Source organism: Wyeomyia smithii, chromosome 2 (genome assembly GCF_029784165.1).
Source record: "Wyeomyia smithii strain HCP4-BCI-WySm-NY-G18 chromosome 2, ASM2978416v1, whole genome shotgun sequence".
In the NCBI taxonomy this organism is placed as follows: Eukaryota; Metazoa; Arthropoda; class Insecta; order Diptera; family Culicidae; genus Wyeomyia; species Wyeomyia smithii.
Window position 1 is genome coordinate 177700678 of NC_073695.1, and position 14754 is coordinate 177715431.

Sequence of the window (14754 nt, forward strand, 5' to 3'; positions counted from 1 at the left end):
TCAGTGTCGCTGACAGTCTATTTTTGATTACCTCGTATTGTTTTGTTTATTTTGTTACAGAGTTGCAATCATTGAACCCAAGCAATTTCTGTAGTGCGAACTGCGGATTCACACTATCCATGCGTTATATAAACACACACCTTTGAAAGCTTCGCTGACTTGCAACTAGACTTCGCGTTAAAGCTGTACACGAATAAATTCTTTAACTCAATTCTTGCATCGATAATTTTAAAATTTCAAACTGTTCGATTTTAACATTAAATGTAAAAATTTAACTTATCAAACATTGATGGAAATGGCAAGAAATATCTTCAACTGTTGAGTAACCATTTTTTTTCGTGCTCAACCATGCGTCTAACTGCTGACTACGGTGTGTGAAAGGTTAAAAGCAACGATAATTGCTAGACGGTAGGAAATTTGCATTTTGCATACTTATCGATCAAGTCGCGCTACTAAACTGACAATTGCGCCGACTGACCTTTGTTCAGCCGAGCCATTACGTCAAAACGTCGCTGCTGCTGGTTAACATGGCTACCGTTTCAAGTCGGAAGTTTACCATGTGATGCTTGCAATGACTTGTGCGCTGCATTGTGATTTGTTGTTACGTTCGGACGACACATAAGTATAAATTTGCAGTTTGGTCCCATTCACACACGATGCAAATTGGTAATACCGGAGAGATCATACCATTTGATCTATCGTTAATATAACAAGCGTAGCACGCGATTAGAGGGTTTGACTGGTAAAGCTGTAAATTGTTCGATAGTCAGCTGGTTCGGTTTGTCTCTACAAGAGCATGGCATATTAAAGAGAGTGTAGTGAGTAATGTACTTGCTAGGAACTGTGTTTTCACGTAAGCATTTCAGTTCCATACTTCTTTAGTTAATCCAATAATAAACGTAAATATTGAATTTAATTTATAGGTTACGAAGCTTTTGAAAATATTCTGAGTCTCTAACTCTATCTGATTAATTCTAAAACTAATAATATTTCTATAGAAGGTCAATTTGAAGTCGACTGTAATTTATAGATATCTAACCAAACTGTTTTCATGTCTATAGTCAATGATTTTATGTCTTATGATATGTTTCCTGATGAAAGAGATGGAATTACGTTTTCAATGGGCTTTTCATGCACCGTGTGTGTGCATATTATCAACTTCACTTTGAAATACTTCAAGATCAGAATTTTTACGTGCATATACGAAGTAAAAGTATACACTGGGGTCGCTTTTTACGCGGTTGGTTGTACTGCATTTTAGGGATTAGATTTGATATACTTATACTAAACTTATTTGATACTGAGTACAAATAATTTTTCGAAACGAATTAAAATAATTCGCGTTATTGTAAAAATATCCCGTTTAAAAAAACGCATGAAAACAACCCGCGTAAAAAGCGACCCCAGTGTAATGTCGTCTGCAAATATTGAGCACATTCAAAATATTCTCTACTGCCCATAATTCAAAAATTGGCTAATATGCCATAGGCATCGATTGCCGTTGAGTTGAAACAGAGAAATCTGCCGGAAAATTCCATCCGCCACGTATTTTTAGCACAGTAGCCGTTTTTTCAATTATAAACGAAAGGTCAGTTGACAAACCGGTGGGCAATTTGGCTAATATCCATACGATGTGAATTATATTGTGTTCGTTGGTGATGAAAACGGTTTCAAATTTAATAAAACAATACGGAAGCACAAGTGAGGACGAAAAGGACGTAGGCAATTGTTTTGTGCAACAATGTAACAATATAACAAAAATATTATCATTCATAATAATCTCACAATCCACTTTCCTATTTTTTCTCATCAAATCCAAAATGAAATCTGAATCTTCTCTTTAATATTGCTTCTAACCAAAGAGCTAAATAGCATTTTCAAGAATGTAAAGATTTATGACAGATGGAAACAGTCACACGTTTTGATCATTGGGTTTCGCAGCACAACAAATCAATTCTTGTTACATCATATATTCTTCATAAAAAGTAAAATTTGATGTGAGGGCCTTACGATCGCTTATCTGTCACCAATAACCACAAGGCTACAACACACTTTCGGAAGTTAGACGAAACAAAGTACAGTAATAATACACTGGGTCATGAACATGCCACACGTAGAGACATATTGGATATTAGCCAACTTCTCAATTATTTTGGATATTAGCCAAAATTTTTTCACATTTGCTGCCTTCCCAAATGCATTTTTTGACAATCGGCTTCCGTAGGGACCTTGTTTAGGCTGTTTACCATCACGAGAAACTGTTTTCTCGATTTTGATGAAAATGGCATATTAGTCAATTTTTGAATTATGGGCAGTTTACACCGTTAACAAATAAGCTGAACCGTAACCTCCATGAGAAGCTTGTGGGGCACCGAATGTCACTTTCACTAATAATGAAAAACTGCTTTTGAACCTTACTATTCGTGTTTGTTTTTCTGGAAATGCATAATATTATAGCATCTCCATCATAGTTTTCAACATCTGATTTTTTACCAACAATTGGGATAATAAATGACTACTTTCAGATAGGTGTGATTGAGTAGCATTCTAAAAAAGAATCGAACAACCACAACAGAGGTTGTGGTAGTTCCTCTATAACTGATTTTACAAATACTGGCGGTAACCCACCTGGGCTCACACCATTCGATACAAGCATCATATTAAAGGAAGGTAAAGCCTCATCAATGGCTATGTTATCAACTGTGACATCTCTTAATGGTTCAGTAAGAAACGAGGAAAACTGATAATCACGATCTGTGCCATTATGAGTGGTGTAAACATCAATTTTATTTCTGTATCCAATTGGTGACATAAGGGGAGAAAGAATGGGAAGTTCGTATCACTTTTATTTCTTTTGCAAGTTTCGATTTGAGTTCATTAAGCAGACAGTATGTGAAGTAGGGAGAGCGAAAAATAAGCGAACTGGAAATATGATATGATATTTGTTTTAAGATAGATTTTTTCTTTGTTTAACTGCATGGTTTTATGTTTTCTTTGTTGCTTTGGAACTGCCTAATTTTTACTCTGACTGCAACCAGAACTTATGAACTATTGCTGGGCTGTAAATGGTACCAATTAGTGGCTCAGTGAAAATTATTTGTAATATGTACTCGGATCAAGATTTAATCGACTGAGATATTTCCACGAAAATAATTTAATTTTTTTAAGGAAGTTGACGGTCTCATCAGGTCATATGTATAACAAAAATTTTCCTAGAAACATAATAGCTTTTAAACTAGTCATGTGAGTTTTGGATTATTCAGAGTACAGTAAGGTCTTATTTTACACAATGGATGCGTTTCAAATTTGCATGGGATCGCTAAAAATAAGATTTTTTCGAGTTGCAAATATAACGAAGAAAACCGTTTTAAAATGTTTGAACTTCGTTTGAATATGATAGTGGTCAATCTAGAGACCAAAATTCAACATTTAAAATTTTCAGTATTTACACCAAAAATTGTGATTTTTTTTTGTAAACGGATATATGATTCCCTTTGGCCTAAAACGAAAAACGTGATGGAAACGAAGTCGACATCAAGATATCCGTGACCGTTTTTGAGTAATTAAGGAAAGCAATCTCTATCTCTATCTCTATCTCTCTCTCTATCTCTATCTCTATCTCTATCCCTATCTCTATCTCTATCTCTATCTCTATCTCTATCTCTATCTCTATCTCTATCTCTATCTCTATCTCTATCTCTATCTCTATCTCTATCTCTATCTCTATCTCTATCTCTATCTCTATCTCTATCTCTATCTCTATCTCTATCTCTATCTCTATCTCTATCTCTATCTCAACTTCGGTCATAAGATTCTGCACGACCTCGGAAACGATAATTTTCTGCATATTTGCTTATGTTTTTTTTTCATTTCGTCAACTGTCTTCACTACTCTGGGATGTTTCAGAGGACGCTCCTTCATAATAGCCCAATGTTTATCGATTGAGTGCTGCTCCTTGGGGGTTAATAACCCTCAGCCTGAAAATGACAACATTTGTCTCATACCACTCCATCGCCTGGTGCCAAATCCGGCCATAATCATTGGACCGTTGTGAGCTACCAGAAGAGGAAGAAACCGCTGTTGGAGACACCTTTCCAAACACACCTGTCCATTCTTGGTGCTCAAGACAACGAAAGGCGTACTTCGCTTCGTCAAATTTCGTGGTAAATTTGGACATTCTCTGTGTTCGGATGGTCTTTCAGACGGTCTCAAGGTACGATGCTGGTCTAACAAGCCAGTCGTCGCAGGTTCGGATCTCAACTCGGGAAAAACTGTTAGTGTCAGTAGGATCGATCGCATTTGTCCTGTACACTATTGGCTGCGAAGTCTGTGTAAAAATGAACAGAAGGTCGAGATCCGAATCGTAATGAAGCACCAAGGCTTTGCTTTGTGTGTTCGGAGGTTCACTGGAGTATCAAGTGAAATACCGGTTCCCTGGAATTTGTTTGAAGTCCGCTTTACCATAACGGCCATATTATTGTGGGGTTATCAGCTTTTAGGTCGTATTCCGGACTTTCGGACACGATTTTTTGCGATCGTAGTTTGCTTCTCGTCAAGGCTTCAGACTTTTTGAATCTTTAAGATTGTAATCCAGCTCTAGTTTTGGTATCTAGCGCGTTAGTCTTGCTCAAATATAGTTATTTTGCCCCATCTCTGACGGATGCATTCGGTTTCTGGTTGAGGGTTCGAACTACGCGCTTGTACTCCCTTCTCAGTTAGACGTATTTTGAACCAATCTATAATACTAGAAACCGTCCTTCCCAAAACAGCCTCTGTTCATGGTTTATTCGCCTTCTCCACGTTTTGTTTTCCGAAATTGTACGCAATACCTTCCGCTCGAAGACCGCAAGGATGCATTGGTCCACAAACATATTCCATATCTGATGGCCGTAAAAGACTACCGTTCTGATACAGGATACTGTAGATGGTCAATTTGGGGCAGCGACGAATTCTACTAGATCGAAGCGCCCTTCAAAGACCAAAATGTAGGATAAAAGACCTATTTTCGGCGTATTAGGCAGCCGCCACAAAAGTTTTCCTGAATTACCGATCAGAAACAATGAAGCTACTTGAATGTTAGTCATTGTTTTGACTGTCAAGCTTTTTGCCTTTCTCCTAGAAAGTTATAGCAATCACTGCAAGAACTAAAGGTATAAAAGTGCTCAAAATGGCCGAATGTCGTATATGACACGACTCCGTTCGACGAGCTAAGCATTTTCTGTATGTGTGTGTATGTTTGTGTGTGTATGTATGTGTGTGTATGTGTGTGTAACATATTCAGAAGACTACTTGAACTCACTCACTTTTCTCAGAGATGATTGAACCGATTTCCACAAAATTAGTGTAAAATGAAAGGTCTAGCTGCCTCATAACACCCTATTGAATTTTGCTGTCATCGGACTGTAACTTCGTCTGTAATGTATCGAAATTTGAAAGTCACGAAACTTCATTATCTCAGAAACTACACAACCGATTTGAACAATATTTATATCAGATGAACGGGCTAGTTAAGGGTTAACTGATGAATTATGATTGAACACGTGGTTTTAAAGTTTGGATACCCTATACGTTTCCTTTTCATTTGATTTTAATCGGACTTAAGCAACCGTTATGTATTAAATTGTTGAACAACGAAAGTTTATTATCTCAAGTATTACACGACTTATTTGAACATAACTAGTGTCATACAAACGAGTCATGTGGTTCAAAAATTTTAGAAAGAAAAGAAATTCAAAGCCTATTCAAAACTATATCTGCTTTGTTCAATATATATGGCCTCAACATGATTAAAATGTGGTATCGTACTTGTGGTATCGAACGTTCCTGGTATCGCTCGTGACTAAATTGTTCGAAGTTAAGAGTAATTTATTTTATTTCGCTATTTCTGAAGCACTAACATTACGTCAAATTTCATATTTAATACTTCAATTACAACATCAATCATTCGTTGTTTTGCTTTCGTCTCGATTAGACGCAAATTGTTTATCTCCGTTTGAGTTCGCAAAATAACAATACACGAGTTATCGTACGGGTGTTTTTTTGTCGATTAGTTCTTGTGCTGCGCGATAACAATAGCCTGTTATATATCGGCAGAAACATCTGCACACTGGTAGGGGCAGGCTACCCCGCCAGTGATTCGATACGCAGCTGATATATCAGCAAGAATAATTCTCCCGCACCGCTGTTACCCCGCTAGCAGCACGGACCACCATACGATCGAGCGAGTGGAAGTCAACTACAAGTGGCATCTACAAGGTCGCGTGTAGGACACGGCCACTGCGTCTCAACACGAAGCTGGATCGTCATTGTTTGTTCTGCGGAGACGCTCGATTAATTCTACTATCAGCCGTGAGGTCGTGACTTAGACGTTCGGTGACGTATTACCTTTAGAATTTTTACTATTATTATCAATATTATTACTATGTTATAATATTATTATTGATATTATTATTGTTATTAATAATATTATTACTATAATTATTATTATTATTATTATTACTATTGTTATTAGAATTAGTATTACTGTCTTTTTTTTATTTGATCCATTGTAGATTGAAAAATTGTTATTAAAATTTAACATCAACTACTTGAACCCCCCCCCCCATATTCGAATATTTATCGTTTGTGTGCGGTAGAGCGTAACGCTCCCGCAAAATGGACGACATGCAGGTGCAACTTTTCCTGGAGGTGGAAACAAACGGGGAAGAAATTGAAATTTCTCCCATCAGCTCACCCCTACCTTCCCCTGTGCCCTCCCCTTTGCCAAGTCCTGTACCAAGAGTACCGGAAGTACGGGTAAAAGCTTACCCAGATGCCGCTGGCGGTCCCTACGTTGTTTTTTTCCGGCCCATAAAGAAGCCATTGAATATTATTCAAATTGGCAAAGACCTGGCAAAACATTTTTCGGCCGTAACCGAGATTACGAAGGTGAGGCCGAACAAACTGCGAGTTGTCGTGAGAAGCTTGAAGCAAGCAAACGAAATTGCTGGCTACGAGCTCTTCACGAGAGAGTATCGCGTGTACATCCCTGCCAAGGATGTAGAAATCGACGGTGTGGTTACCGAGGGGAATCTCACTGTCGATGACATTTTGCGTCATGGAGTTGGCTGTTTTAAAAACCCCTTGATGCAAAGTGTAAAGATACTGGATTGCAAGCAATTGCATTCAGTATCCATCGAAGAAGGGAAGAAGAAATTCCTCCCTTCGGATTCCTTCCGAGTAACATTCGCCGGATCCGCGCTGCCGAACTACGTCCGCTTGGACAGGGTTCGTCTACCTGTACGCCTGTTCGTACCGCGGGTCATGCATTGCCAAAACTGTAAGTAGTTAGGTCACACAGCCACCTACTGCTGCAACAAGGCACGCTGTAGCAAGTGCGGAGGCAATCATGCTGAGAACGCTTGCAGTGGGGATACTGAAAAGTGTCTTTATTGCGAGGGAACTCGGCATGACCTTCCGGCATGTCCCGCGTACAAAAAGCGCGAGGAAAAAATTAAGCGTTCCCTTAAGGAACGATCAAAGCGCTCTTTTGCAGAAATGCTTAAAAGGGCTGAGCCACTCTCGACAGGAAACATCTTTTCCTTTTTGCCAACCGATGAGGGTACATCTGACGATCCCGTCGAAGGGTGTTCCTATGCCTTGCCAGAGGGATCTAGGAAGAGGAGAATGCTCAACTCTCCTAATCTTTCTCGTAAAGGTCGTAAGATAACCCCTAGCGGAATGACCAATAAGACAACACAAAAAGGAAGCGGTGAAGAAAAACCGAAGCAAGTACCCCCCGGTTTTAATTTCAAATCAAACCAGGAGTACCCACCGCTTCCTGGGGCACCAAAAACCCCTCGTGCACCCATTTCTCGATCAGAAGACATTAAAGAAACAGGGTTCATAAAATTCTCTGATATTGTGGACTGGATATTTAAAACATTCAACATACCAGATCCCCTTCAAAACATTCTTCTTGCCCTTCTCCCAACAGTGAAAACCTTTTTGAAGCAACTCACAGCAACTTGGCCCCTCATTTCAGCTATCGTATCTTTCGATGACTAATACGTTGAAAGAGGTTAGGAATTTTGTCACTGTGTTACAGTGGAACTGCAGAAGTATCATCCCCAAATTTGATTTATTTTCACATTTGATAAACACATACAATTGTGATGCGTTCGCGCTTTGTGAAACCTTTCTCAATTCAAATGACCAACTTAATTTCCACGATTTTAACATCATTCGTCGAGATCGAGACTCACACGGTGGAGGGGTACTTTTAGGGATCAAAAAGTGCTATTCTTTTTTCAGAATCGACCTCCCCTCGATCTCGAATATTGAAGTTGTTGCCATTCAAACGAATATGAATGGAAAAGACCTTTGCCTTGTTTCGTTATATATTCCCCCATCCGCGCGGATTGAACAGAAGCAACTCCTTGATATAGCAGAATTGCTTCCCGCACCTTTTTTGATTTTGGGAGATTTTAACTCTCACTGTTCGCTATGGGGGTCGCTGTACGACGACAACCGATCTTCTTTAATTTGTAACTTGATCGACGACTTCAATATGACACTTTTGAATACTGGGGAAGCGACACGTGTACCGAATCCTCCAGCACGTGAAAGCGTGCTTGACCTATCCCTCTGCTCGACATCACTTGCGTTAGATTGCCAGTGGAAAGTAATCAACGATCCCCACGGTAGTGATCATCTTCCAATCGTTATATCAATTGCTAATGGTTCAACTCCCCCGAACCCAATCAATATTTCCTACGACCTTACACGTAATATTGATTGGAAGCGTTATGAGTCTATTACAGCGGAATCTATCGAGACTCACGAGGAACTTCCTCCGGAGGGAGAATACGCGTTCTTAGCTGGCTTGATAATCGACGCCGCGACGCAAGCTCAGACGAAACCGATACCCGGGGTAACGATTAGACAACGCCCTCCCAACAAATGGTGGGACAAAGAGTGCTCTGAGCTGTACGCGCGAAGGTCCGCGGCGTATAAGGACTACCGGGAGTACGGCACTGTCAACCTACTACGAAAGTACGAGGCACTGGCAGATGAAGAGCTTAGTAAAGGCGAAAAAACGCGGGTACTGGCGGCGGTTCGTAAACGCGTTGTCGAGGGAAACAGCGATGAGCACTCTTTGGGATACCGCCAGGCGCATGCGGAACCGTGACGTTTCGAATGAGAGTGAGGAGTATTCAGATCGCTGGATACTCGATTTTGCCAAAAAGGTCTGTCCGGATTCTGTACCGGAACAGAAAACCTTTCGCGACGCGTTTATAGTAACTACGGAAGAGCCTCCATTTTCGATGTTGGAATTTTCAATGGCTCTCCTGTCGTGCAACAATAAGGCTCCAGGGTTAGATAGAATAAAATTCAACCTGTTGAAGAATCTACCCGACTCTGCAAAAAGACGCTTGTTGGACTTGTTCAACGAGTTTCTTGAGCTAAATATTGTTCCGCATGACTGGAGGGAGGTAAAAGTCATTGCTATTCGGAAACCCGGGAAACCTGCCTCTGATCACAATTCATATAGGCCGATTGCGATGCTCTCTTGCCTCCGGAAATTAATGGAGAAAATGATCCTCTTACGGTTAGACAAATGGGTCGAAACAAACGGTTTACTTTCAGATACTCAATTTGGCTTTCGCCGGGGCAAAGGGACGAACGATTGCCTGGCGTTGCTTTCTACTGAAATTCAACTCGCATTTGCTCGAAAAGAGCAAATGGCTTCTGCGTTCTTGGATATTAAGGGGGCTTTTGACTCTGTCTCTGTAGAAGTTTTAAGCGCGAAACTTCATTCGCAGGGACTTTCACTAAATCTGAATAACTTTTTGCTCAATTTGTTGTCAGAAAAGCATATGTATTTCTCACATGGCGATTCGACAACTTCCCGAATTAGTTACATGGGCCTTCCCCAGGGCTCATGTTTAAGTCCTCTCTTATATAATTTTTACGTCGATGACATCGATGAATGTCTTGCAAATTCATGCACGCTAAGGCAACTTGCAGACGATAGCGTTGTATCCATTACTGGTGGTAAGGCTAGCGATCTGCAAGGACCATTGCAAGATACCTTAGACAATTTGTCTGAATGGGCTCTTAAGCTGGGTATCGAATTCTCTCCGGAGAAAACTGAGTTGGTCGTTTTTTCTAGGAAGCATAACCCAGCTCAGCTGCAGCTCCTACTAACGGGTTAAACGATCTCTCAGGTTTTAGTCGCTAAATATCTCGGGGTCTGGTTCGACTCTAAATGCACCTGGGCTTGTCATATTAGGTATCTGACACGAAAATGCCAACAGAGGATTAATTTTCTTCGTACGATTACCGGAACCTGGTGGGGAGCCCACCCAGGAGACCTTCTAAGGCTTTACCAAACAACGATATTGTCAGTTCTTGAGTACGGCTGTTTCTGCTTTCGCTCCGCCGCGAACACACACATTATAAAATTAGAGAGAATACAATATCGTTGTTTGCGTCAGACTTCCTGAAATCTCGCTCGCACAAAGAAGAGACAGTGTGCTTTGCGCTACAAGTCTCGTTTCTCATTCAGTCGCTTCGTGCTGTGTGCAGCGTGCGAGCGAGAAAACTTACCATTCGTACGAGCCATGTCTCGTCGCATGGGAATTTTTATTGCGACGTACACGAAGATATCTCGTCTCTCAACTTAACGAGTGCGGTGCATGGGCGTCGCGTACTTGAGACAGCTTGCGTGCAAATTCTCGTGAGCTCGTCTCGCGAGCTTGCCTCGCATGTTGCTTTGTGCTAATGGTGCGAGAAGGAAATTGATTTTGCGCAGAAGGAAACAGGCAGGGCATTTTATGTTTTTTTCATTTACGGTGTTATAGCAGCATGCATCAAAACACCGTTAGAATTATCAATGATATAACCTAGTTCATTCATTTATCAATTCAAAACTCTATGATTAATTCATCCGACTTTTGTTAACATGAAATAAGAACGTTTTGTTACTATACTTATTATGCTAACGGTACGAAAATGCACCGGATGCAGAGTGTTACGTTGGTTAACAGAAGTGTTCCTTTCGTCGGTTTAGATGTCATTGACTATATTATGATAGAATTCTGTTTTGTAGTTCTAAGGATAAAAAATGTGGTTTGAAATTACAACATAAGTTTTTCGGGAGTTAAAAATAGTAAAACCATTGAAATTGTTCATATTTTCTAGTACATGTTGATGTTGGATAGAATTTTCGAATTGAGTACACTAAAGTCGCTTTTTATGCGGGGGATACATGCCGCGTAAAAAACCGCGTAAATTCCGGAATCCGCGAAAAAAAACCCGCGTAAATTCTGCAATCCGAGTGAAGAGGAACCGAAATCCGCAAGAAAAAAAAATACCGCGTAAATTCCGGAACCCACGTAAAAAAACCGCGTAAAAGCGACCTTAGTGTATAGCTATTGCAAATCAGGTTCTGAAGGTTCGTGATAATCTGATCGTAGTAATATAGTTTTATGAATTCTTCCGATTAATACACCTTCAGAAGGGTCTGACGGCATATATCGTATGTAGGTACGGTAGGCAGCCTATACACCAGAGAGACGCAGAGACACTCACCGTTAAGGCAACTGTCAACATCAAAACGGATAACGGCAATGCAAAATTATACAGCTCGCCCGTTTTGATGTTGACAGTTTCCTCAACGGTGAGTGCTTTGTCATTTCTCTAATATACAGTTTCACTAAGGTACAGTACGGGCGTCTCGCTCAGTTCGTAAAGCGATAAGACAACGTGTGGTGCGCCGCAGTCTCTTACCGAAGAAAAAAAAAGAAAAGAAACCTCTCGTCGTTTCAGCGCGTGTACAGGAAGTCTGTGTACACGAGAAAGTCTCACGAGCTGTAGCGCACGAGCTGTATCAAGTATGTACAGTACGGGCGTCTCGCTCAGTTCGTAGTGCGATGAAACATCGCCTTGCGCATCGCAATCCGAACCGAAAGAGAAGCGAAAGAGCAACCTGCAAATTGCATGTGACGTGTCTCGTCTCGTCGCACATGCATGGAAATTCTACGAGCGAGAGAAAGATTTCTCTCGTCGCCTGAAAAAAAAGCGCGTGCACGGGAAGTCTGGTTTGCGTATTGCCTTGGGTTGCATGCAGTCGACCCATACGATGAGTCTTGAAGTGTAAGCGGGTATTCTTCCGTTGAAACATCGTTTTTGGAATCTCTCTTACCGGTTGCTAATTCGATGCACAGTTATGAACCCATTAGTAATTGAAAATTTCGAGAGGTTGGTCGACCTTCAATCTCAATCCAGATTTATGACTTTATATTTTGACTATATGGCTCAAGATATTATTCCTTCTTCATACGATTCCTCCAATGTCGCACTTTTAGATACTTCTAATAATGCTATATTCTTCGACACCACCATGAAACAAGACATTTCTGGTATCCCGGATCAATTGCGACCCCAAGAGATCCCTAAGATTTTTTCGAATAAGTTTAAACATGTTAGTTATGATAAAAGGTTTTACACTGACGGATCTAATCTAGATAAGTCCACTGGCTTCGGTGTTTTCCACGAAAATTTTACCGCCTCCTACAAACTCGATGCTCCTGCTTCCGTGTACGTCGCAGAACTTGCTGCTATTCAGTACTCTCTTGGAATCATCGAAACCCTACCCACAGACCACTACTTCATCTTCACAGATAGTCTCAGTGCCATTGAGGCTCTGCGATCGATGAAGCCTGTGAAGCACACCCCGTATTTCCTGGGAAAAATACGGCGGTTTTCAAGTGCTTTAACAGATAAAAATTACCGGGTTACCTTAGCGTGGGTCCCTTCTCATTGCTCGATTTCGGGTAATGAAAAGGCTGACTCTTTTGCTAAGGTGGGTGCTATTGATGGCGATTTTTATGAAAGACCAATTGCTTATGATGAATTTTATAGCATTTTGCGTCAGAGAACACTCAACAGTTGGCAATCATCATGGAACTCAGATGAACTGGGACGGTGGCTACATTCCATTTTTCCTAAGGTATCGACGACAGCATGGTTCAAGGGGTTGGATGTCGGTCGGGACTTCATTCGCGTGATGTCCCGACTTATGTCCAATCACTACACGTTAAACACGCATCTCTTTCGTATAGGGCTTGTAGACAGTAATCACTGCGTTTGTGGCGATGGCTACCATGACATCGAGCATGTTGTTTGGTCGTGTACCGAATACTGTGGTGTTAGGTCCGAGCTTATAGATTCCCTTCGGGCCCGAGGAAAACAACCGAACGTACCCGTTAGAGACATTCTGGGAAGCGGTGATCTCCAGTACATGACACAGCTATACTGCTTTCTGAAAAACGCTGACATCAAAATTTAAAATTTTCTTTGTCTATTTGTCAGATTAAGGATACAAATATGCTATGCTGAAGACACGGAAACGAAGAGCCCGCATCTATGCTTACACAAATATTTTGAACCCACAACAAACAAGAATACAATTGCTCTACCAGTTGAAAAACAAAGTTCCAAAATAGTTTTGAGTCAAAATTGTATCTCCCCTCCTCTCACCTTTAATCCCCACTAGCTCGTAGTCGGCCGCGAGAATAAAGAAAAGGCTTCCCTCTTTTCCCTGCTAACGTAGAATTAATACGAATTGTACTTGGCTCAGTAAAACAGAAAATGTATCGTGCCGTGTCAAATAAATTAATTTAAACCTTAATTACAACATCAATATTTTAGAACCCAAAGAGTGATTATACCTTTATTGTATTTAAGCATTTATGTAAATGTTGGGTTTCACGTTTTCGGCCAAGACAAGTAAAAACAGTTTCGAACAGCAGTTTCACTTTAAACAGCTTCAACTAGAATTAGTTTTATTTAATCGGTGAATTGTAACAAATAAATTTAGTTTACAAATCTAGTTTTTCCTTGCATGCGATTTCCCCAACCTTAAACTGCCTGAATTATTACCAACGACTGTAATTAAAATACAATTAGGTATCGGTATCACTTCTCGCATCTTTATTCGCTTACTGCAACACTATTTTTCACTTCCAACTGATCTATCTTTCCGAACTTCACTTTTACTATCAAATTTTCTACTAATCTCCCGTAAATTCTATCTTTAACCACGCCAGAATCTCTTTTTACCTTCCTGCTTTTACAGTATCTGTTTGTTTACAATTTTTCTATGCTTCTATGATAAGCAGCACTCCGGTGAACAGCATGCCCACCATATTAATTAAATATATGACTAGATAATACTGACTGGTTGATGTATCGATCATAAGCATTGCCAACGGGAAAACAATCTTAACCACCGAGGTCCAGTTGCGAAATTCCTCCTACTGACGCAGCTGCATCCCAAACCAGGCGTACTTTACCAGGTTTCCGCGGATTTATCACCACGTTCATCGGTAGGTACCACACCGTCGAGCTAGGAGTTTCTACGATCTCTTCTGCAGTTATTTTATGAGCGTAGCCCTTCTTTTGGTAGTCCACAATCTGCTGGCAGACGTTCTGTTTCAACGCTGGATCCTTCTCCAGTTTTCGTTCGAGTGCCCTCATTCTCCGCACAGCCATCGGATAGCTGTCAGGAAACCATCGCTCATCTTTTCGCCACAGTAACCCTGTTTCGAAACGATCGCCTGGTTCCCATACCGGGAATCGAACCCGGGCCTTCCGGGTGAGAGCCGGATATCCTAACCACTAGACAATATGGGAACCTTAAATAGAAGCATAGAAAAATTGTAAACAAACAGATACTGTAAAAGCAGGAAGGTAAAAAGAGATTCTGGC

At 40.7% G+C, this 14754-nt stretch overlaps 1 protein-coding gene and 1 non-coding gene across 2 annotated transcripts in view; one reads left to right on the forward strand and one right to left on the reverse strand.

The window, feature by feature from the left end:
* Positions 1-778: 778 nt before the first annotated feature.
* LOC129721006 (uncharacterized) overlaps positions 779-14754 on the forward strand; it is a 37025-nt gene continuing 23049 nt past the window's right edge. Inside the window, exon 1 of the mRNA XM_055673027.1 lies at positions 779-853. The gene's annotated coding sequence lies outside the window, so the exon portion shown is untranslated. The remainder of the gene's footprint in view (positions 854-14754) is intronic.
* Trnae-cuc (transfer RNA glutamic acid (anticodon CUC)) lies at positions 14608-14679 on the reverse strand. Its single transcript has one exon. It is a non-coding gene; the product is annotated as a tRNA-Glu (tRNA).